Consider the following 25279-nt stretch of genomic DNA (forward strand, 5'->3'; position numbering starts at 1 on the left):
AGCAAGAGTGGACATCCTTGACTTATTCCTAATTTCAAAGGAAAAACCTCTGCTTTTCACCATTGAGTATAATATTAGCTGTGGGTTTTTCATATATGGATTTTATTATGTTGAGGCATGTTCCCTGTAAATCCACTCTGTTGAGAGTTTTTCTCAGGAATGGATGTTGAGTTTTTTGAAATCCTTTTTATGCATATTTTGAGATAATTATATGGCTTTATTTTATGGATGTGGTATATCATGTTGATTGACTTGCAAATACTGAACCATCCTTGCTTCTCTGGAATTCATCCTGCCTGATGATTGTGAATGATCCTTTTAATGTATTGTTGAGTGTGGTTTGCTACTATTTTCTTGAGGATTTTTGCATCTATATTCATCAGGGATATTTTTTTAAATGTTTATTTATTTATTTTGAGAGAGGGAGAGAGAGAGAATCCCAAGTAGGCTCCATGCTGTCAGTGCAAAGCCTGATGCAGGGCTCAATCCTAAAAACCTGAGATCGTGACCTGAGCAGAAACCAAGAGTTAGATATTTAATTGACTGAGCTACTCAGGTGCCCCCATCAGGGATACTGTCCTGTAGTTTTATTTTTTCATGATGTCTTTTCTGGTTTTGGTAACAGGGTAATGCTGGGCTTGTAGAATGTACTGAGGAGTTTTACCTCCTCTTATTTTTTTTTAATTTATGGAGAGTAGGAGGAGCTAGAGAAGATGGCAGCATAGGAGGACACTGGGCTCACCACGCCTCCTGCTGATCACTTAGATTCCACCTACACCTGCCTAAATAACCCAGAAAACTGCCAGAGGATTAGCAGAACGGAGTCTCCAGAGCCAAGCGCAGACAAGAGGCCCACGGAAGAGGGTAGGAAGGGCTGGAGGTGGTGCACCCTCCACGTACTGGCGGGAGGGAGCTGGGGCGGAGGGGCGGCTCGCCAGCCAAGCAGAGCCCCCTGGTCTAGCTTGCAAAAGTGGAGGGGCCTGACAGACGGAGTGTGTTCCCACAGCAAGCGCGACTTAGCCTCTGGGAGGTCATAAGTTAACAGCTCTGCTCAGAAAGCGGGAAGACTGGAGGACAAAGGGAGGGAGAGCTGCTGAGCCCCAGGGGAGAGAGCTCAGTTTGGTGGGGAACAAAGGCGCTCACCAGCGCCATCTCCCCCGCCCATCCCCCAGCCAAAATCCCAAAGGGAACCGGTTCCTGCCAGGGAACTTGCTCCCTCCACGCAAACACCCAACTCTGTGCTTCTGCGGAGCCAAACCTCTGGCAGTGGATCTGACTCCCTCCCACTGCCACAGGGCCCCTCCTGAAGTGGATCACCTAAGGAGAAGCAAGCTAAGCCTGCCCCTCCTGCCCCTGTGCACCTTGCCTACCCACCCCAGCTAATATGCCAGATCCCCAGCATCACAAGCCTGGCAGTGTGCAAGTAGCCCAGACAGGCCACGCCACCCCACAGTGAATCCCGCCCCTAGGACAGGGGAAGAGAAGGCACACACCAGTCTGACTGTGGCCCCAGCGGTGGGCTGGGGATAGACATCAGGTCTGACTGCGGCCCCGCCCACCAACTCCAGTTATACACCACAGCACAGGGGAAGTGCCCTGCAGGTCCGCACCACTCCAGGGAATATCCAAAATGATGAAACAGAAGAATTCCCCTCAGAAGAATCTCCAGGAAATAACAACAGCTAATGAACTGATCAAAAATGATTTAAATAATATAAGAGAAAGTGAATTTAGAATAATAGTCATAAAATTAATCGCTGGGCTTGAAAACAGTATAGAGGACAGCAGAGAATCTCTTGCTACAGAGATCAAGGGACTAAGGAACAGTCAGGAGGAGCTGAAAAACGCTTTAAACGAAATGCAAAACAAAATGGAAACAAAGACAGCTCAGATTGAAGAGGCAGAGGAGAGAATAGGTGAACTAGAAGATAAAATTATGGAAAAAGAGGAACCTGGGAAAAAGAGAGATAAAAAAATCCAGGAGTATGAGGGGAAAATTAGAGAACTAAGTGATACACTAAAAAGAAATAATATACGCATAATTGGTATCCCAGAGGAGGAAGAGAGAGGGAAAGGTGCTGAATGGGTACTTGAAGAAAATATAGCTGAGAACTTCCCTGAACTGGGGAAGGAAAAAGGCATTGAAATCCAAGAGGCACAGAGAACTCCCTTCAGACGTAACTTGAATTGATCTTCTGCACGACATATCATAGTGAAACTGGCAAAATACAAGGATAAAGAGAAAATTCTGAAGGCAGCAAGGGATAAACGTGCCCTCACATATAAAGGGAGACCTATAAGACTCGTGACTGATCTCTCTTTTGAAACTTGGCAGGCCAGAAAGAATTGGCACGAGATCTTCAGTGTGCTAGACAGAAAAAATATGCAGCCGAGAATCCTTTATCCAGCAAGTCTGTCATTTAGAACAGAAGGAGAGATAAAGGTCTTCCCAAACAAAAAAAAAACTGAAGGAATTTGTCACCACTAAACCAGCCCTACAAGAGATCCTAGGGGGGATCGTGTGAGACAAAGTACCAGAGACATCACTACAAGCATAAAACATACAGACATCACAATGACTCTAAACCCGTATCTTTCTATAATAACACTGAATGTAAATGGATTAAATGCGCCAACCAAAAGACATAGGGTATCAGAATGGATAAAAAAACAATACCCATCTATTTGCTGTACACAAGAGACTCATTTTAGATCTGAGGACACCTTTAGATTGAGAGTGAGGGGATGGAGAACTATTTATCATGCTACTGGAAGCCAAAAGAAAGCTCGAGTAGCCATACTTATATCAGACAAACTAAAGGCTGTAACAAGAGATGAAGAAGGGCATTATATAATAATTACAGGGTCTATCCATCAGGAAGAGCTAACAATTATAAATGTCTATGCGCCGAATACCGGAGCCCCCAAATATATAAAACAATTTCTCATAAACATAAGCAACCTTATTGATAAGAATGTGGTGATTGCAGGGGACTTTAACACCCAATTACAGAAATGGATAGATCATCTAGACACACGGTCAATAAAGAAACAAGGGCCCTGAATGAGACATTGGATCAGATGGACTTGACAGATATATTTAGAACTCTGCATTCCAAAGCAACAGAATAGACTTTCTTCTCGACTGCACATGGAACATTCTCCAAGATAGATCATATACTGGGTCACAAAACAGCCCTTCATAAGTTTACAAGAATTGAAATTATACGATGCATACTTTCAGACCACAATGCTATGAAGCTTGAAATCAACCACAGGAAAAAGTCTGGAAAACCTCCAAAAGCATGGTGGTTAAAGGACACCCTACTAACGAATGAGCGGGTCAACCAGGCAATTAGAGAAGTAATTAAAAAATATATGGAAACAAACGAAAATGAAAATACAACAATCCAAATGCTTTGAGACGCAGCGAAGGCAGTCCTGAGAGGAAAATACATTGCAATCCAGGCCTATCTCAAGAAACAAGAAAAATCCCAAACAAAATCTAACAGCACACCTAAAGGAAATAGAAGCAGAACAGCAAAGGCAGCCTAAACCTAGCAGAAGTAGAGAAATAATAAAGATCAGAGCAGAAATAAACAATATAGAATCTAAAAAAACGGTAGAGCAGATCAACAAAACCAAGAGTTGGTTTTTATTTTAATTTTTTTTCAACGTTTTTTATTTATTTTTTGGGACAGAGAGAGACAGAGCATGAACAGGAGAGGGGCAGAGAGAGAGGGAGATACAGAATCAGAAACAGGCTCCAGGCTCCGAGCCATCAGCCCAGAGCCTGACGCGGGGCTCGAACTCACGGACTGCGAGATCGTGACCTGGCTGAAGTCGGACGCTTAACCGACTGCGCCACCCAGGCGCCCCAAGAGTTGGTTTTTTGAAAAAATAAACAAAATTGACAAACCTCTAGCCCGGCTTCTCAAAAAGAAAAGGGAGATGACCCAAATAGATAAAATCATGAATGAAAATGGAATTATTACAACCAATCCCTCAGAGATACAAACAATTATCAGGGAATACTATGAAAAATTATATGCCAACAAATTGGACAACCTGGAAGAAATGGACAAATTCCTAAACACCCAAACTCTTCCCAAACTCAATCAGGAGGAAATAGAAAGTTTGAACAGACCCATAACCAGCGAAGAAATTGAATCGGTTGTCAAAAATCTCTCAACAAATAAGAGTCCAGGACCAGATGGCTTCCCAGGGGAGTTCTACCAGACGTTTAAAGCAGAGATAATACCTATCCTTCTCAAGCTATTCCAAGAAATAGAAAGGTAAGGAAAACTTCCAGACTCATTCTATGAAGCCAGGATTACTTTGATTCCTAAACCAGACAGAGACCCAGTAAAAAAAAGAGAACTACAGGCCAATATCCCTGATGAATATGGATGCAAAAATTCTCAATAAGATACTAGCAAATCGAATTCAACGGCATATAAAAAGAATGATTCACCATGACCAAGTGGGATTCATTCCTGGGATGCAGGGCTGGTTCAACATTTGCAAATCAATCAACGTGATACATCACATTAACAAAAAAAAAAAAAAAAAAAAAGAGAAGAACCATATGATCCTGTCAATCGATGCAGAAAAGGCCTTTGACAAAATCCAGCACCGTTTCTTAATAAAAACCCTTGAGAAAGTCGGGATGGAAGGAACATACTTAAATATCATAAAAGCCATTTATGAAAAGCTCACAGCTAACATCGTCCTCAATGGGGAAAAACTGAGAGCTTTTTCCCTGAGATCATGAACACGACAGGGATGCCCACGCTCACTGCTGTTGTTTAACATACTGCTGGAAGTTCTAGCATTAGCAATCAGACAACAAAAGGAAATCAAAGGCATCAAAATTGGCAAAGATGAAGTCAAGCTTTCGCTTTTTGCAGATGACATGATATTATACATGGAAAATCCGAGAGACTCCACCAAATGTCTGCTAGAACTGATACATGAATTCAGCAAAGTTGCAGGATACAAAATCAATGTACAGAAATCAGTTGCATTCTTATACACTAACAATGAAGCAACAGAAAGACAAATAAAGAAACTGATCCCATTCACAATTGCACCAAGAAGCATAAAATACCTAGGAATAAATCTAACCAAAGATGTAAAAGATCTGTATGCTGAAAACTAGAGAAAACTTATGAAGGTAATTGAAGAAGATATAAAGAAATGGAAAGACATTCCCTGCTCATGGATTGGAAGACTAAATATTGTCAAAATGTCAATACTACCCAAAGCTATCTACACATTCAATGCAATCCCAATCAAAATTGCACCAGCATTCTTCTCGAAACTAGAACAAGCAATCCTAAAATTCATACGGAACCACAAAAGGCCTCGAATAGGCAAGGTAATTTTGAAGAAGAAGACCAAAGCAGGAGGCATCACAATCCCAGACTTTAGCCTCTACTACAAAGCTGTCATCATCAAGACAGCATGGTATTGGCACAAAAACAGACACATAGACCAATGGAATAGAATAGAAACCCCAGAACTAGACCCACAAACGTATGGCCAACTCATCTTTGACAAAGCAGGAAAGAACATCCAATGGAAAAAAGACAGTCTCTTTAACAAATGGTGCTTGGAGAACTGGACAGCAACATGCAGAAGGTTGAAACTAGTCCACTCTCTCACACCATTCACAAAAATAAACTCAAAATGGATAAAGGACCTGAATGTGAGACAGGAAACCATCAAAACCTTAGAGGAGAACGCAGGAAAAGACCTCTCTGACCTCAGCCGTAGCAATCTCTTACTCGACACATCCCCAAAGGCAAGGGAATTAAAAGCAAAATGAATTGCTGGGACCTTATGAAGATAAAAAGCTTCTGCACAGCAAAGGAAACAACCAACAAAACTAAAAGGCAACCAATGGAATGGGAAAAGATATTTGCAAATGACATATTGGACAAAGGGCTACTATCCAAAATCTATAAAGAGCTCACCAAACTCCACACCCGAAAAACAAATAACCCAGTGAAGAAATGGGCAGAAAACATGAAAAGACACTCCTCTAAAGAAGACATCCGAATGGCCAATAGGCACATGAAAAGGTGTTCAACGTCGCTCCTTATCAGGGAAATACAAATCAAAACCACACTCAGATATCACCTCACGCCAGTCAGAGGGGCCAAAATGAACAAATCAGGAGACTATAGATGCTGGAGAGGATGTGGAGAAACGGGAACCCTCTTGCACTGTTGGTGGGAATGCAAATTGGTGCAGCCACTCTGGAAAACAGTGTGGAGGTTCCTCAGAAAATTAAAAATAGACGTACCCTATGACCCAGCAATAACACTGCTAGGAATTTACCCAAGGGATACAGGAGTACTGATGCATAGGGGCACTTGTACCCCAATGTTTATAGGAGCACTCTCAACAATAGCCAAATTATGGAAAGAGCCTAAATGTCCATCAACTAATGAATGGATAAATAAATTGTGGTTTATATACACAATGGAATACTAGGTGGCAATGAGAAAGAACGAAATATGGCGCTTTGTAGCAACGTGGATGGAACTGGAGAGTGTGATGCTAAGTGTAATAAGCCATCCAGAGAAAGACAGATACCATATGGTTTCACTCTTATGTGGATCCTGAGAAACTTAACAGAAACCCATGGGGGAGGGGAAGGAAAAAAAAAAAAAGAGGTTAGAGTGGGAGAGAGCCAAAGCATAAGAGACTGTTAAAAACTGAGAACAAACTGAGGGTTGATGGGGGGTGGGAGGGAGGGGAGGGTGGGTGATGGGTATTGAGGAGGGCCCCTTTTGGGATGAGCACTGGGAGTTGTATGGAAACCAATTTGACAATAAATTTCATATATTAAAAAAAATCAATTAAAAAATAATTTATGGAGAGTAGTAATAACTATTCATTAAATGTTAGGTAGAATTTGCCTATGAATGCATCTATTCCTGGGTTTTCTTTTCATTTCTTTTTTCTTTCTTTCTTTCTTTCTTTCTTTCTTTCTTTCTTTCTTCTTTTTTTCTGTAGTTTTTTGTTTACTGATTCAATTTTGTTATGGACTAATCAATTTGTTCTGATTTTCTATTTCTTCCTGATTCAGTTTTGGAAGAAACTGGAATTTTCCAGTGTCTAGGAATTTGTTCATTTTTTAGGTTCTCCAATTTCTTGGTATCTAATTTTTCATAGTATTGTCTTATATTCCTTTGTATTTCTGGAATGTTGTTATCTCTACTCTTTTGTTTCTGATTTTATTTTGGGTTTATCTTTTTTTAATGACTTTTGACTGAGGGTTTGTCACTTTTGTTTTTCTTTTCAAAGAAAGCTGTTGGTTTCATTATCTTTTTAATGTTTTCTTTTTAAGTCCCTATGCCATTTATTTTTGCTCTGGTCTTTATTCTTTTTTTTCTCATTTTTTTGTTCTTTTTCTAGTTCCTTTAGGTAATAATTTTCATTGTTTAGTTGAGCATTTTCTTGTTTCTTAAGGTCGGCCTATATTGCTATGTATTTCTCTCTTAGAACTGTTTTTGTGATGTCCCAAAGATTTGGATTGTTGTGCTTTCATTTTCATTTGATCTATGTATTTTTTAACTATTTCTTTGATTTCTTTGTTGCCCTATTGGTTTTTTAGTATCATGTTGTTTAACCTGCAGGGATTTATGTTTTTTCCAGTTTTTTTTTTTCTTTTACTTTTTTCTTCCGTTTTTTTCCTTGTGATAGACTTCTAGTTTCATATCATTGTCAAAAAAGATTTATTGCATGATTTCAATCTTTTCAAATTTTTTGAGGCTTGCTTTAAACGTTAACATGGGATCTATTCTGGACTATGTCTCATGTGCACTACAAAAGAATGTGTATTCTGTTGTTTTTAATGGAATATTCTGTATACATCTGTTATCATCTAGTCTAATGTGTCATTCAAACAGTTTCATTTTTGATTCTCTGCCTGGATGATCTATCTATTGATGTAAGTAGGATGGTAAAGTCCCCTAGTATGATTTTATTAAACTCTATTTCTCTCTTTTTTTAATTTTTTTTAAATATTTATTTATTGTTGAGAGAGACAGAGACAGAGCTTGAGTCGGGGAGGGGCAGAGCGAGAGGGAGACATAGAATCCGAAGCAGGCTGTGGGCTCCAAGCTGTCAGCACAGAGCCCAATGTGGGGCTCAAACCCACAGACCGTGAGATCATGACCTGAGCCGAAGTCGGATGCCCATCCGACTGAGCCACCCAGGCGCCCCTCTATTTCTCTCTTTATGTCCATTAATATTTGCTTTATGTATTTAGGTGTTCAGATGTTGGGTGCATATATATTTATAATTATTATATCTTCTTGGATTGATTTCTTTATCATTATGTAATGTCCTTCTTTGTATCTTGTTACAGTCTGCCTTACAGTCTATTTTCTCTCATGTAAGTATTGCCACCCTGGCTTTTTTTTTTTTTTTACTTCTATCTGCATGGTAAGTGTTTTTCCATCCATTTATTTCCAGTCTGTATGTGTCTTTAGGTCTGACGTGAGTCTCTAGTAGGCAGCATATAAATGGGTCTTTTTAAAATAAATTTCACCACCTCATGTCTTTTAATTGGAGAATTTAGGCTATTTACACTAAAAGTAATTATTGATAGGCATGTACTTATTGCCATTTTGTTATTTATTTTCCAGATGTTTTTGTATTTTCTTATCTGTTCCATTCTTCTCTTGCTCTCTTTCTTTGTGACTGATGAATTTCTGTAGTGCTATTATTTTCTCTTTCTTTTTATTTTTTGTGAATCTATTATGGGTTTGGGGCTTGTGGTTACCATGAGGCTCATATATAACATCCTAAGTATATGGCAGTCTTATTACATTGATGGCCATTTAGGTTCAAGGGTATTCTTAAAAACAAACGTTTTTACTCACTCCTCCATGTTTTATGTATATGCTGTCATACTGTACATCTTTTTATTCATAGTTTTCTTATGTCTAATAATAGCCTTTGTTTCCACTTAAAGAAGTGTCTTTAACATTTCTTATAAGGCTGGTTTAGTGTTGATAAATTCCTTTTACTTTGGTTTGTTTTGGAAAATTGTTTTCTTTCCTTCAAATCTGAATGATAATCTTGCCAAGTAGAGTATTCCTGGCTGTATTTTTTTTTTCTTTCTTCACTTTGAATATATGATGCCACTCCCTTCTGGCCTACAGTTTCACTTGAAAAATCAACTGATAGCCTTATAGGGTTTCCCTTGTAGGTAACTTTTTGCTTTTCTCTCTTGCTACTTTTAAAATCCTCTCTTTATCTCTAAGCTTTGACATTTAATTATTATGTGCCACTGTGTGGACCTCCGTGAGTTCATCTTGTTTGAAACTCTCTGTGCTTCTTGAACCTGGATGTCTACTTCCTTCCTTAGGTTATGGAAGTATTCAGATATTATTTCTTTAAATAAGCTTTCTGCACTTTTATCCATCTTCTTCTTCTGAGACCCCTATAATACAAATGTTTATATGTTTGATGCTGTCCAAGAGATACCTTATCTTCATTCTAAAAATTATTTTCCCTTTTCGTTGTTCAGCTTTAGTGCTTTCCATTACCTTGTTTTCCAGATTGCTGATACATTCTTCTGCATCTGATAATCTACCATTGATTCCTTCTAGGGTATTTTTTTTGTTTCAGTTATCGTATTCTTCAATTCTGATTGTCTCTTTTTATATTTTCTATCTCTTTATTGAAAGTCTCACTGAGTTCTGCCACTTTTCTATGTACTGGGTGAGCATTTTTACAATCATTACCTTAAATTCATTTTCAGCTATATTGCTTATCTTTGCTTCATTTACTTCCTTTTCTGAGGTCTTATCTATTTTTTTTCTGGAGCATTTTCCTCTGTCTCCCCATTTTGCTTGATTTTCTGTGTTTATTTCTATGGGTTAGGCAGAGCAGCTACTTCTTCTAAACTTGAAGGAATGGTCTTGCGTATGCTTATCCTTTATGTAGACTGTGTGTGCTTGGTGACTTGTTGGCTTGCTGGAGCTGTGGCTGGTGTGGTCTGGGGGTCTCGGGCTCTTGTGGGGACCCTGACAAAGAGTGGGGTCCCTGGAAGGACAGCTATAGTTGAAGTGAGAATAGATTAGTGTGGTTCCTGGGTTCTCTACTCAGCAGCTGCCCTGGCAGAACAACCAAAGCTAACATGAGTGCAAATCTGAATGTCCCAAGGCTCTACACGCAGAAGGCACATTGGCAGGATAGCTGAAGCTGAAGTGGGTGTTATCTGCAGTGTCCTGGGCTTCTATGCATAGAGGGTGCCCTTGCAAGGTGGCTGGATCTGACACTGGGTGCTTGTTGGGAGGCCCTGAGGCTTTCTGCTCAGTAGGCAGTCTGGCAGGATAGCTAAAGGTTAAGTGAGTATAGGCTGGATGTCCTGGTGTTCTATATGCTGAGGGCACTCTGGCAGAACAGCTGAAGCTGAAATGGGTACAAGTCAGGTTGTTCCAGGGTGCTCTGTGCAGAGGGTGCACTGGTTGGCGGCTAGAGCTGAGGCAGAGTGCAGGCCAGGAGGTCCTTGTGCTCTTGAAAGAGAGGATGTCCTGGCAGGATAACTGAAACTGAAGTGGGTACAGGTTGGGGGTGCTGGGACTCTATTTACAGAGGACAGCTTCACAGGATAGTTGAGGCTGAAGTGAGTATAAGCCAGGGTTTTAAAGGACTCTCTAAACACAGACTGACCCAGAGGGATGGCTGGAACCAAGGTGGGCTACAGGTTGGGGCATTCTGGGGTGCTCTGCATAGAGGGCACCTTGGCAGAACAGGTAACATTGAAGTGGGTGTGGGCCAGTGTGGTCCCAGGACTCTTCATTGCAAAGTTTGCCCTGGCAGAACAGCTGAAGCTGAAGTGATTGCAAACTGGGTTTTCTCAAGGCTCTGTACACTGAGGGTGAGATAGCTGAAGCTGAATGGGTTATAAACAATGGGGTCTCAGGGTGCTCAGTGCAGAGGGTGCACTTGCCGAGGACTGGAATAGAAGCCTGTGAGGTTGGAGTTTTTTCCAGGGTGCTCTACAATGGGGGTGCCCTGGCAGGGTGGCTAGAAGGAATGCAGGCATTGACCTGGGATTTACAGGGTGATCTGTGTAGGGACACCTTGGCAGGGTGACTGAATTTGAAGCATCAGCTGGGAGATTCCAAGGCACTGTGCACTGGGAGTGCTTTAGAAAACCATCTGAAGCCAAAATGGTGTTTTCCTGGAGTCTTCCAGACTGCTTTGTGCCTGTGTCACCTGGGTGCAAAGGCTGGAGACGTAACGGGTACTGACCATGGATGTTCCCCTGTGCACCAATCCGTGGCCAACCTTTTGGGATGGCTAAAAATCTTGTGGGCTAGGTAGTCGAGGCTCACTGAGGCAGCAGACTGGTTAGGGCACCCAAACTGTGCACTGGTCTATGCTTTTATAGGAGTGGGGGAGCATAGACTGTGTCCATCAGCCCCTTCCACCTAGAAAGAGTTCTAGCAGCTCTTCCTCCCTGCTCATCTTTTAGCAGAGTTTTAAGAATGGTTCTTTTATGTGCTATTTTCTCTTTTAAACTGCAACTTTTTTTTCTGTGCCCCAGTGTTACTTGTACTGGTGTGGGCTAGGGGACCCAGGACTTCCTGAAATAACAAGCTAGCTATGGCATCCAGATCCTGCTCTGGTCTATGCTTTCAAGGTGAAAGGGGGCATGTAAATCATGTGGTTTTCCAATTTTCCTGACCCAGAGAGAGTTCCTCTGCCCCAGTTTGGTGGAGTTCTAGGGCTGGCTCTTTTATGTGCTAGTTGCTCTTTTAAACTGAAGTTTTTTTTTCTGTGCCCAAGGACAGACAAATCTCTTCATAGTCCCTCAGTACTATCCTTACCCACTGGAGTTTGCAGTAAGGAGTTGTAGATCCATTCATTACTGTATCGGTCTGTCTTGTCATTCACTTTCGATGTTCTGTCTATATTTTGTTGTGCTGAAGCTGTTCAGTTGGTTCTCAGTTCTCTTTGGGAGGAATTAGGTGTAATATGGTGTGTTCCATAGAGCAAGTGAGTTCAGGGTCTTAAATTGCCTACATTGCCACCTGGAATTATTATGTTCTTTAATATAGTTTTCATTGCAAAAAAAATCACATTATGTAAGATCCATTTTGACTATTTTAAAGCATACAATTCAGTGGTTTTTAGTCCATTCATATGATTGTGCAAATATTAGTACTAATTCCAGAACATTTTGCCACCCCCAAAAGAAATGCCATACTTCTCAATTCCCTTCTCCCACCATTCCTAACAACCCACTAAACTATTTTTTTGTTTCTAATGGGTTTGCTTATTCTGAACACTTCATATAAAATGGAATCCTATGTCATGTGACATTTTATGTCTGGCTTCTTTTACTTAGAATAATGTTTTTAAGGTTCATCTATATTTAGCAAATACCAGCAATTCATTCCTTTTTATGGGTGAATAATACTTCATTGTATGGATATAGCACGCTTTGTTTAACCATTCATTAATTGATGGAGATTTGAGTTTTTTCCACATTTAACTATTTTGAATAATGTGTTTATGAAGTTTTATGTACAAGTGGTGTGTGTGTGTGTGTGCCTAAGGTTTTAGTTCTCTTGAGTGTGTGTGTGTGTGTGTGTGTATGTATATATATATATATATATATATATATATATATATATACATACACACACACATGGAATTGCTTGGTAATATGGTAACACTTTTTTTTAACTTTTTGAGGAACAACCAAAAGGTTTTCTACAGTGGTTGTCCCATTTCACATACCCACCAACAATGTATAAGGGTTCCAGTATATCCACATACTTGCCAGCACTTTCATTTTCCTTTTTATTCATTATTATAGCTATCCTAGTAGATATGAAGTGGTATCTTGTGGGTTTCATTCACATTTCCCTAATGATTAATGATGTTAATAATCTTTTACTGTGCTTATTGATCAGCCACAAGTCTTTGTAGAAATGCTTATTTAGAAATTTTGCCCATTATTATTGTATTGTATTTTATTATATTTATTTTTATGAATATAATTTATTGTCAAATTGGCTTACATACAAAACCCAGTGGTCATCCCAACAAGTGCCCTCCTCAGTGCCCATCACCCATTTTCCCTCTCTCCTACCCCCCAACCACCCTTAGTTTGTTCTCTGTATTTAATAATCTCTTGTGGTTTGTCTCCCTCCCTCTGTGTTTGTATCTATTTTTTTTCCTCTTCCCTTCCCCCATGGTCTTCTGTTCAGTTTCTCAATATCCACATATGAGTGAAAACATGTATCTGTCCTTCTCTGAGTGACTTATTTCACTCAGCATAATGCCTTCTAGTTCCATCCACGTTGCTGCAAATGGCATGATTTCATTCTTTCTCATTGCCAAGTAGTATTCCATTGGATATATAAACTACATTTTCTTAATCCGTTCATCAGTTGATGGACATTTAGGCTCTTTCCATACTTTGTCTATTGTTGAAAGTGCTGCTATAAACATTGGGGTACACGTACCCGTATGCATCAGCACTCCTATTTCCCTTGAGTAAATTCCTAGTATTGCTATTGCTGTGTCATACGTAGCTCTGTTTTTTAATTTTAAATTGGATTGCTAGTCTTTATATTGTTGAATTGTATTACTTATAAATTCTGGTTATAAGTCCATTACCAGAAATGTGATTTGCAAATATTTCCTCCCATTCTGTGAGTTTTCATTTTCTTGATATTATATTTCAATGCACAAAAGTTTTAAATTTGTTGAAGTCCAATTTATCTATTTTTTTCTTCTGTTTCTTCTGTTTTTGTTATAGTACCTGAGAATCCACTGACTAATACAAAGGAACAGATTTACTCCTAGATTTTCTTCAAAGAGTTTTATAATTTTAGTTTTTAGATTTCGGTCTTTGATACTTTTAAGATTTTGTATATGGTGTGAGGCATGAGTCCACCTTCATCATTTTACATGTGGATTTCCAGTTGGTCCAACACCATTCATTGAAAACATTATTCTTTCTCCATTGAATGATCTTGACATCTGTGTTGAAAAATGTTTGGCCATACATTTATGAGTTTATTTCTGGACTCTGAATTTTATTCCTCTGCTCCATATATCTATTCTTATGTTAGTGCCACATTGTCTTGATTACTGTACCTTTGCAGTAAGTTTTGAAATTAGTAAAAGTGGCTCCTCCAACTTTATTTTATTTTTCAAGTTTGTTCTGACTCTTCTGGGTCCCATGTATTTCTAATAATGTCATTCAACATTTAATCTGAAAAAAATGAAGGAATAAAAATAGAAAATTCTGAGGGAAAATGAGTAACCAATGTAACCTATTACATAAGATAATGAAATTATTATATAACTATCATATTTTACATAATATCATACTGGTTCTTGAGCAAATCAGAATGTACATATGAAATTTTTATATAATTAGGTTTAATATATAATAAAGGTAGCACTTCACATTATTTAGTTATTGGGAATATTGATAAACCATTTAAAAACTTGAAACTCAATATAACTCTCATTCCTTAAATTAAAAAAAATCTCATATGAACTAAAGAGTCAATGTAAACATTAAACTATATAAGTACAAGAAGAAAATATAGGAAAGTATTTTTTATAATTTTGAAGTTGGGAAGGTTTTCCTAAGAAAGAGACAAAATACAGAATTAATAAATATAAGCAATTATTTCAATGCATTATAATTTAAAAGTTTATTTAAAAATTAGCAAATATACTGGGGCGCCTGGGTGGCTCAGTCGTTTAAGGGTCTGACTTTGGCTCAGGTCATGATCTAGTGGCTCATGAGTTTGAGCCCCAGGTCCAGATCTGTGCTGACAGTTCAGAGCTTGGAGCCTGCTTTGGATTCTGTGTCTCCATCTCTTTCTGCTTCTCCCCTGCTCACTTTCTGTCTCTCTCATTCTTAAAAATGAATAAACATTATTTTTTTAATTAGCAAACATAAAATAAAATCACAAAGTAAAAAAATTAGTTGCAACAACTAAGATACAGAATTGATGGCATAAATATATAACCAACTTTTATAAATCAATAAGTAGAATAGAACACCTCAATATAGTAATATATTAAATATACAAACAGACAATTCACAAAATCAGAACACACATGTTCAGCAAACATTTTCAAAATATTTAGCCTTACTAAAACTCAAATAAACATATTATGTAAAAAATAATTTTTTAATTTTTATTTATTTTTTATTTTTTTAATTTACATCCAAATTAGTTATTAGTTAGCATATAGTGCAACAATGATTTCAGTAGATTCCTTAATGCTCCCTACCTATTCAGCCCATCCCCTTTCCCACAACCCCTCCAGTAACCCTCTGTTTGTTCTCCATATTTAATAGTCTCATGTTTTGTCCCCCTCCTTGTTTTTATATTATTTTTGCTTCCCTTCCCTTATGTTCATCTGTTCTGTGTCTTAAGGTCCTCATATGGGTGAAGTCATATAATATTTATCTTTTTCTGACAGACTACTTTCGCTTAGCATAATACCCTCTGGTTCTATTCACGTAGTTGCAAATGGCATGATTTCATTCTTTCTCATTGCCAAGTAGTATTCCATTGAATATATAAACCACATCTTCTTAATCCATTCATCAGTTGATGGACATTTAGGCTCTTTCCATATTTTGTCTATTGTTGATAGTGCTGCTATAAACAAAGGGGTGCATGTGTCCCTTTGAAACAGCATACCTGTATCCCTTGGAAAAATACCTAGTAGTACAATTGCTGGGCCTAAGGTAGTTCTATTTTTAATTTTTTGAGGAACCTCCATACTGTTTTCCAGAGTGACTGCACCAGCTTGCATTCCCACCAACAATGCAAAAGAGATCCTCTTTCTCTGCATCCTTGCCAACATCTGTTGTTGCCTGAGTTGTTAATGTTAGCCATTCGGACAGTTGTGAGGTGGTATCTCACTGTGGTTTTGATTTGTATTTCCCTGGTGATGAGTGACGTTGAGCACTTTTTCATGTGTCGGTTGGCCATCTGGATGTCTTCTTTGGAGAAATGTCTGTTCATGTCTTTTGCCCATTTCTTCACTGGATTATTTGTTTTTTGGGTGTTGAATTAAAAATAAAATTATTTTTGACCAAACATTTTGGTAAAGGCAAAAAAATATTAAACTGTAATAACACTTTGTTAGATAAAGTGTAAATTAATGTAAATCATTCTGCAGGACAATTTTTCAGTATGTATTCATACTTTAAAAATATATACTTGTAATATGTTATACTGTAATGAGTCTTCCATATAAATAAGTACTCCTACAATTTCATGGTGATAATATGTTTTAAATTTTCTTATACTCATATAATATACAAGCATCATAATGGCAGAGTGAAAAGGTTTTGGCATCCAGTAAGCTATAAACTAGAATACTGACCCTTCAAGTTATAAGCAGTGTGACCTTGTCAAAGTATTCTGAACTTTAATTCTTTTCGCTTTAAAACAAATATAATAATATCCACCTTTCAGAATTAACAAAATTTGGCAAGGTAGTGGCTTTAGCATCCTCTATTGGGTTAGTGTATCCTGAAATTCAAAATTCATGTCCACTTGGAATCTGTGAATGTGACTTTATTTGGAAATAGAATATTTGCTGATGTAAGTTAAGGTGAGGTCATATTGGATTAAGTTGGTCTCTAAATCCTATATGATGGGTGCTCTTATAAGAAGATGGAAATTTGAACAGTTTAAGGCACACAATGGAGAAGGAATGGGCAGACAGAGGTGGAGATAGGAAGGATGCATATGCAAGGCAAGAGATGCCAAGGATTATCAAAAACAACCAGAAGGTAGAAGAGGCAAGGAAGGAATTTTTCCTAGAAACATCAAAGGGAACATGTTCCTGCTGACACCATGATTTTGGACTTCTGGCTTCCAGAAATGTGAGAGAATAAATTTTTATTGTCTTAAGCTACCAAGTTTGCAGTACTTTGTTATGGCAGCCCTAGAAACTAATACATGTAGGTAGCACAGTGTTTTGTAAAGTAAGAACTTGTTAAAGGAAAACTGTTTTATTTACTAGTGACAAGCTTTTTCTTATACACTATTTTAGTTTATGATTTATGCTCTCTGTGATGTAGGCAGTTTTATTATTGCCAGTTTCCAAAAAAACAGGTTAGAATTAGAGGTTAGGTATTTTGTCACAGGTCACAACATTAAGACAGAATTGACATTTGTTTCATATTTACTTGACAAAAATAACTCATTTTTTGAAAAGGAAACCCTCTTGCACTGTTTGTGAGAATGCAAACTGGTGCAACCCGTCTGGAAAACTTTCAAAAAGTTAAAAATAAAACTACCTTATGACCCAGCATTGCACTACTAGGTTTTTACCCAAAAGATACAAAAATACAGGTTCACATGGATACCTGCATCCTGATGTTTATAGAAACATTATCAAAAAGAGCCAAACTATGGAAAGAGCCTAAATGTTCATTAACTGATGAAGAGATAAAGAGATAGTATGGAATAATACAATGGAATATTACTCAGCCAGCAAAAAGAATTAAATCTTGCCATTTGCGACAGTATGGATGAGAATATAGTGTATTATGCTAAATGAAATAAGTCAGTCAGAGAAAGATAATATCATAGGATATCACTTATATGTGCAATTTAAGAAACAAAGCAGATGATCATACGTTAAGTGAAAAAAAAAAGAAAGATAGAGGGAAACAAACCATAAGAGACTCTTAATGATTGAAAACAAACTGATGGTTGATGGACAGAGGTGGGTGGAGAATGGGTTAAATGGGTGATGGTTATTAAGAAGGGCACTTGTCCTGTTGAGGACTGGGTGTTATATGTAAGTGATGAATCACTAAATTCTACTCCTGAAACCAATATTATATTAAATGTTACTAAGTACGATATAAATAAAACTTCGAAAGAAAAAAAAACGCTCATTTTTATTTTTTTTAATTTACTTTAAATTTTTTAATCTTTGTTTTTGAAGCAGAGAGAGAGAGAGAGAGTGAGTGGGGGAGGGGAAGAGAGAGAGGGGGACATAGAATTCGAAGCGGGCTCCATTCTCTGAGCTGTCAGCACAGAGCCCGATGCCAGGCTTGAACTCCAGAGCTGGAGTTCATGACCTGAGCCAAAGCCAAAGCTTAACTGAATGAGCCACCCAGTGGCCCCCCAAATTCTCATTTTTAAAGCATCATTTGACATTCTTATTTTAAATTCTACTTTTAATGCTAATAATTAAGCAAGCTTGTCTGCACCCAGTTTTGAACTGCTTATTGGGAAATTCTAGAATCACCACAGGCCTTTAGGTCGTTGTGTAATACATAAGGAAAACAGGAAATTGCAGATACTTGCAGAAATTTCATTGATCCATACTAAAGAGCCTGATAGAACAAGACTGGTAAATGGTGATAGTTCAAGCTATTGGACTCAAGACCAAAGCAAGAAGAAGATGATATGGTCAGTCTTACTTGTACTGATGTGTTCTATTTTAGCAAATCTTTCCATTAGAAGAAAATAAGCTAAGCTAAGAGGTCGAATTCATATCACTACTTTACATAATAAAGAGAAAGCATGCAGCAATAACTTTTAAAGTTATTAGGTTATTGTTTCAATTCCTTAAGAAACTTAATCTTAAAAGGCCACAAAGAGGAAATTTGAACCAAGAATTCAAAGTACATAAAAGATTTCCTTAAAATCTACCTATATATCTTCCAAGATATGAGTCATGTTATATAACCAAGAAACACATTTATAATCTTCATGACCCATTCTCCAATAAGTACATATTTCCACTAGAGATAAAAAGCCATTAAATCCCAAGTTCTTAATAGCATTTATTTCCAAAGTTTTGTTGGAGGATGTGTTAAGTAAAGGAAGAATGTGAACTCTAGAATGTGAACCTGAACTCTTTTGTTACCTACAACTTTAGTGTATGTGACAAGCCTAGAAAAGTGAATAGTGCTTTCCATTCAATCAAAGCCCAATTCAGAGTACCCTTACCTCCATGAATCCTTCTCCAGCGACTCCAGCCTATATTGATCTCTGTCTTCTCAGACATTCTATTTAGCTTGTCCTCAATGCATTCTCTATCCTAACATCATTGTGTACTTACTATTTTCCAGACATTGTGAAAAAATACATAACACACATTATCTCATTTATTTCTCACAAAAAGCTGTGAGGCAGGTATTTGAACAGATATTGTACCTAAGGATAAAAATCCAAATCATGTTAGAACTTACCCTGTTCCATATCTGTAAACTCTATTATTATTGTCCAGAATTGCAGACAAATAAGCTTCGTCTCTTTAAGGGCTTCTCAGGGTCAAAAAAGCACATCACTTTTCACAGTTTTAGACCCTAAATAGGTACTCCACAAATACTTGTTGAATGATAGATACTAAATATGAAAGAAGCATATTATAGCGGAAAGAATATTCTACTGGAAGTCAAGAGAAATAAGATACAGTTGTGATCTTGAGGAAGCAATCTCTCTGAGCTTCATTTTATTTTTTATAATATTAATGGATCAGATTGGATCTCTGACACTCTTTCTCACCCTGACACTGCCATGTACACCAAAAGGCCCAAAGAATTGTTATTTGGAAAGCAGAGGTTTACTTTCAACAATAAAAGTAGGCTGGAGAAATATTTTAAAAGCATTTTAAATAATTACTTCATAAGACACTATACTGGCCATAGTTGTAAAGAAGCCTCAGTATTAGAAAGAAATGAAGCAATACCTTTTAGGTGAAGATAATGTATAGATTTGATTTTTCTAAAGATATTGCTGAGATAGACTCCTGACAAGTTCTCCTGACTTCCCTCCAATCTTTTCTCCACAGTATCACCAAAGTGATCTTTATAAAGTTACAAACAAATAACTGCCAGCATGATTAAAACTCTTTGATGGCTTTAATGTGCTCCTTGGAAAAAGATAAAATACTTAAAATTGTCTCTGTGGCCTCCCTGGATCTGACACCTTCCTAAAACTCTAACCTCAACTTTCACTACTCTCTGCTTCAAAATATTTATTCCAGGCTTCCAGTCATACTCAACTTTTTTTCAGATACCCCAAAGTGCCACAAGTATACTCCTCTGTAGGCTTTTGAACAGGCTCACCAAATAAAAATGCTGAGGATACATTACATGTGAAAAAACAATTGCATATTCTTAGTAGTATTATTTGAAATAAACAGAAAGTGACAAAACACTAACATTCATCAACTAATTGATGGATAAACAAAAAAGTTTACTATCCCTACACTGTACTGTTCATACAATGGAATATTATTCAGCCATAAAAAATAATGAAGTACTGATACATGCCACAACATAGATGAGCCTTGAAAACATCATTATGCTAAGTGAAAAGAGCCAAACACAAAAGGCCACACATTGTATGATTGTATCTATATGAAATGTCCAGAAGAGCCAAATCCATAAACATAAAAGTAGATTAGTAGTTCCCAGAGTCCAGAGTGCAGGAGAGTGGGGAGTGACTGCTAATAAGTATGTTTCTTTTTGGAGTGATGAAAATGTTTTAAAGTTAGATTTTAGTGATGGTTGCACAACTATGTGAATACTAACAACCATTAAATTGTATGCTTTAAGTGTATGAAGTATATGGTGTTTGAATTATATTTCAACAAAACTTAAAAATGCAATTGAGGGGGTGCCTGGGTGCTTCAGTGAGTTAAGCATCCTCCCTTTGATTCAGGTCATGATCGCATGGTTCATGAGTTTGAGTCCCACATCAGGCTGTGTACTGACAGCACAGAGCCTGCTTGGGATTATCACTCTGTCCTTCTCTCTCTGGCTCTTCCCTGCTCATTCTCTCTCTCTCTCTCTCTCTCTCTCTCTCTCTCGCTCATATATACCTCTCTCTCGAATAAATAAACTTACTGTACTGAGAGCACAGAGCCTGCTTGGGATTATCACTCTGTCCTCTCTCTGGCTCTTCCCTGCTCATTCTCTCTCTCTCTCTCTGTCTCTCTCTCTCTCCTCTCTCTCTCTTTCTCTCTCCTCTCTCTCTCATAAATAAACTTTAAAAAATGCAATTGAGGATGCTTCGAAAGTCATTATAGAAGTGGCAGAGAGGCAGGGTAGTCCAGTGCATAAAGATAACTGAATTTAGGTTGGATTGTTGGCATTCCAGCTTGCTGGCTGTGTGAGCTTGGGTAGATCATTTCTCAGCCCATACCTGTAAAACTAAGAAAAATACAACCCATATTAGCTTGTGTGAGTATTAAGTGGGATAGTGTAGGTAAAAATGCTTTGCAACCTACAAAATACTATTCAAATATAAGATCTAGTTAGATTTAGGTAATACATAACTGCATTGTGTAATTATTGCAATATATCGTGGGTATGTGAATTCCAGTATTTGACACCTGTATTTTCTTTTTTTTTCAATTTTTTTAATGTTTATTCACTTGTGAGAGACAGACACAGAATGCAAGCGGTGGGTGGGGCAGAAAGAGAGAGACACAGAATCCAAAGTAGGTTCCAGACTCTGATCTGTCAGTACAGAGCCGACGTTGGGCTCAAACTCAAGAATCATGAAACCATGACCTAAGCCGAAGTCGGATGTTTAACTGACTGAGTCATCCAGGCGCCCCTGACACATGTATTTTCATCCTTAGTCCTGTAAACTCCGTTGATAATGATCAAAAGAATTAACTTTAGATGAAGAAAATTTCTCTTAATTACCCCATTTTAATTTTAGAGAATGTAAATGTATTCTATTATATTTGGTTGATACTTAGACAAGCGAGTTTTTTCTTTATTTTTTTTAACGTTTATTTATTTTTGAGACAGAGAGAGACAGAGCGTGAACAGGGGAGGGGCAGAGAGAGAGGGAGACACAGAATCGGAAACAGGCTCCAGGCTCTGAGCTGTCAGCACAGAGCCCGAAGAGGGGCTCGAACTCACAGACCGTGAGATCATGACCTGAGCCGAAGTCGGACGCTTAACCCACCGAGCCACCCAGGCTCCCCAAGCGAGTTTTGTTCATGAGTCTCTGAACACAACATTTTTTTCTAATAATATTTTAAGAAGGCAATTTTTTTTAGAAAATCCAAAGAAGATAACTGTGTGGAAAAGATTTGAAAGCCAAGCTTTATAATATGACATTAAGGAGGCAGAGAAGGAAAAAGAAAAGGATGGATGCATATTTCTTTATAAATTTTTGCTAAAAATTTTGGGGTAGGGAGAGAGAAGCAAACTTCAGTAGTGGTGAATTATTTCTTTTTCTCCTTAAATTGAAAGGGCAGCTGAAAAGCAATCTGTTGTTTGTATAGAAAGAAATACTAGTGAAAGAGGAAGAAAATACACTTGGGGGAACATCTGTTCTGAAAAACTACTTGAAAAGTAAGTGTGGGGAAACCTTTGCACAACACACAGCATACACTGTGCTGAAGAAGTGAAAAGAGAATAATGCAAGAAAGATATGTATGCATAAATACATGTAACATAGGGGAACTTAAGTAAAAATATAACATATTGACTATTTTCCTCTTCATAAGTATTTGTCAAATATATATTTAATACTAGGTTGTACAGATCATGATCCCTAAAACACAGTAACCACGAATGACATCTGTTGCCCTAGAATAAGTCAACCCCCCACTTTACTTATGATGTGCTTATTGTAATTACAGCAGAGTTGAAATACAGGATGTTGTCCCTGCCTTTGACAAACTATTGGCTGACTTAGGGAGACAGAGTCAATGTCTAAAAAGGTCATATTGACATATACAACACCATAGAAGTACATGTAAATAGGACAAGAACACATCATCATCATCATAAATTTTATTTACTAATTATATAATTATGTAAATGATATAAATGATATAATATATATATATATATACATATATATATAATAACTGGAACTGAGTGGAGTTAGTCAAGAAAGATCAGTGTCACACATTAGCTTCCCTTGAACCAAATCCAACCAAAATTTAGGTTTGTTTTGTTTTGGTTTGCACACACACACACACACACACACACACATATCACAATGAACATTTAAAAATTGGTAGCATTCCCATAAGAAGTCAGATACCTGATTTTTCCTGAAAAAGCAGATAATCAAACAAAACTGGGCTGACTTTCTTACATAGCAATAATTGGTTGACCTGAGTCACAGATGCCTGCTTTGAAGACAGCCTGTGTTCTTTTGTCCACCATATTCCCCTCCAAATTATATCACTAGTGCATTGGTTATGATGATTGGCATGAAAAATCAGAGCAGAAACTCTCAAATACTATATGTGTAAGGAACATTTGTATGTATGAAACCTTTGACTACGTATGTATGTGTGTATGTATATGGATGCATAATACACCTGGCCTCAGGGTACGTTATGTGGGAAATATTTGAGGTGCTGATTATATATATGTTTCCTGTAATATATTCTAGAACTATAATCTCTGAGGCCAGTTGACTGAAATATAATTTTTAAAGTAGCATCATTTATTACATACACGTAAGTTTGAGGGCCACTGTTCTTGGCCATCCCTACTCAAATTCACTTTAGTTACTGGTAGATTAACCTTAATCTAACTCTGACATGTTGCTTTGTGCTAAAACAATCTTTAATGATTTCCCCTTACCTACTGAATAAAGTTCAAATAAGTCAGTCTGGCATAAAAAGCCTGTTATGATCTATTCCAAGGCACTTTTTCATTTTTTTCCAGCTACATAAACCTTTCATTCTTTTCAAATTGAATTATTCCTTCCTCATAAATGTCTCATACCTCTGTATCCTCTAGGCCTTTGGAGAGGTTTATCCTTATATGTGGAAATGTCTTTTTTCTATCTGCCAAATAATTGATGCCAAGGTTGATACCTGATTTAAGTTAGGTCAGTCAGAATTTTTCCCCAGTTGTTTCTCCCTAAGAGGTTGTAAAACCTGAGAGCTTATGACATTAATGTTTTCAAATATGTGGAGCAGAAAAGCAGAGAAAAAGCTGGAATGGGACTCAGGCATCTGCATTTTTACTGGCAATTGGGTGGTCCATTCAGAGCCAATGGTATAAGAAATAAACATTTATTTGGAATTAGAAGACCTGCTTCTAAACTGGAGTCTACCATTAACATATTGGGTGAGTTGGCATAAATTGGTCAAGATTTCTGATGTTAAGATTTCTCCATCTAAAATTTAGGAGTTGTACAATGAATTCAATTATCAGAAAATGAGGGGGTGCCTGGGTGGCTCAGTCAGTTGAGCGTCTGACTTCGGCTCGGGTCATGGTCTCATAGTTCATGGGTTCGAGCCCTACATCGGGGTCTGTGCTGACAAACAGCTCAGAGCCTGGAGATGGCTTCGGATTCTGTGTCTCCCTCTCTTTCTCGCCCCCTCCCCTGCTCATGCTGTCTCTCTCTGTCTCTCAAAAATAAATGTTTTAAAAAATAAAAAAAAAGAAAATGAATGTTTGGGAATGAATAATTTTATTGCACTTTGGGTTGTAATTTTTTTTTCCAATACTCTGTTCCTAACCTGCACTGTGTGATGTTGTGAATTTGTCCAAAGCATTGTTCCATGATGTTTGGTGACCACAAAGAAATATACTGTGTAAGATAGGAGTTGAACCAGTTGTAGTTTTCTTTCCTTCAATGACTTCAGAGAAAGACCTGTGGGAAAGACAAGAAGAAAAAATAAAAAACAGATATTGTAAGTGTGAGCTGAAAGTGAGCTCACTGGGAACTGTCCACTGAAACTGAAGCTGAAATCAGAGATGGGCCAAGAGAATTAATTACAGTGCTATGGAAAAACATCTGTGACACAGTCTGATTCAAACCTTTGGTTGTTGCAATTTTATTATAAACTTTATGTCTAGAAGAAATATCAGGACAATAAATAAAATCTTATTTATGTGTCTGATATTTTTAAAATTAGCTAAGTATTCCATCACTATGACATTTCCTAACATCTAACATGGCTTTGGAAGACTAACCCTGGATAGAAATTTCCTGATTCTAGAAAATGGACTTCTTGACTCCTCTGTTCTTTAGGTTACTGTAATAGTGGCTGTACAAAATATTGTGTTTAATTTGAATCAGTATCCTGTTCAAGTCTATGGTAAGTATTAAGGAAAACATGCTATATTTGTTAAACTAACAAAAGATCCAAGAATAATTCCTTGAGTTCCAAAAAGTTTATATGTGCACATATTAATATACAAACATATATTATACATATAGTTATGTATTGATATAGTATATAATAGCATATATTATATAGTATAACATATATACTATACTATATA

The sequence above is a fragment of the Acinonyx jubatus genome, chromosome X, assembly GCF_027475565.1.
Source record: "Acinonyx jubatus isolate Ajub_Pintada_27869175 chromosome X, VMU_Ajub_asm_v1.0, whole genome shotgun sequence".
Taxonomy (NCBI): domain Eukaryota; kingdom Metazoa; phylum Chordata; class Mammalia; order Carnivora; family Felidae; genus Acinonyx; species Acinonyx jubatus.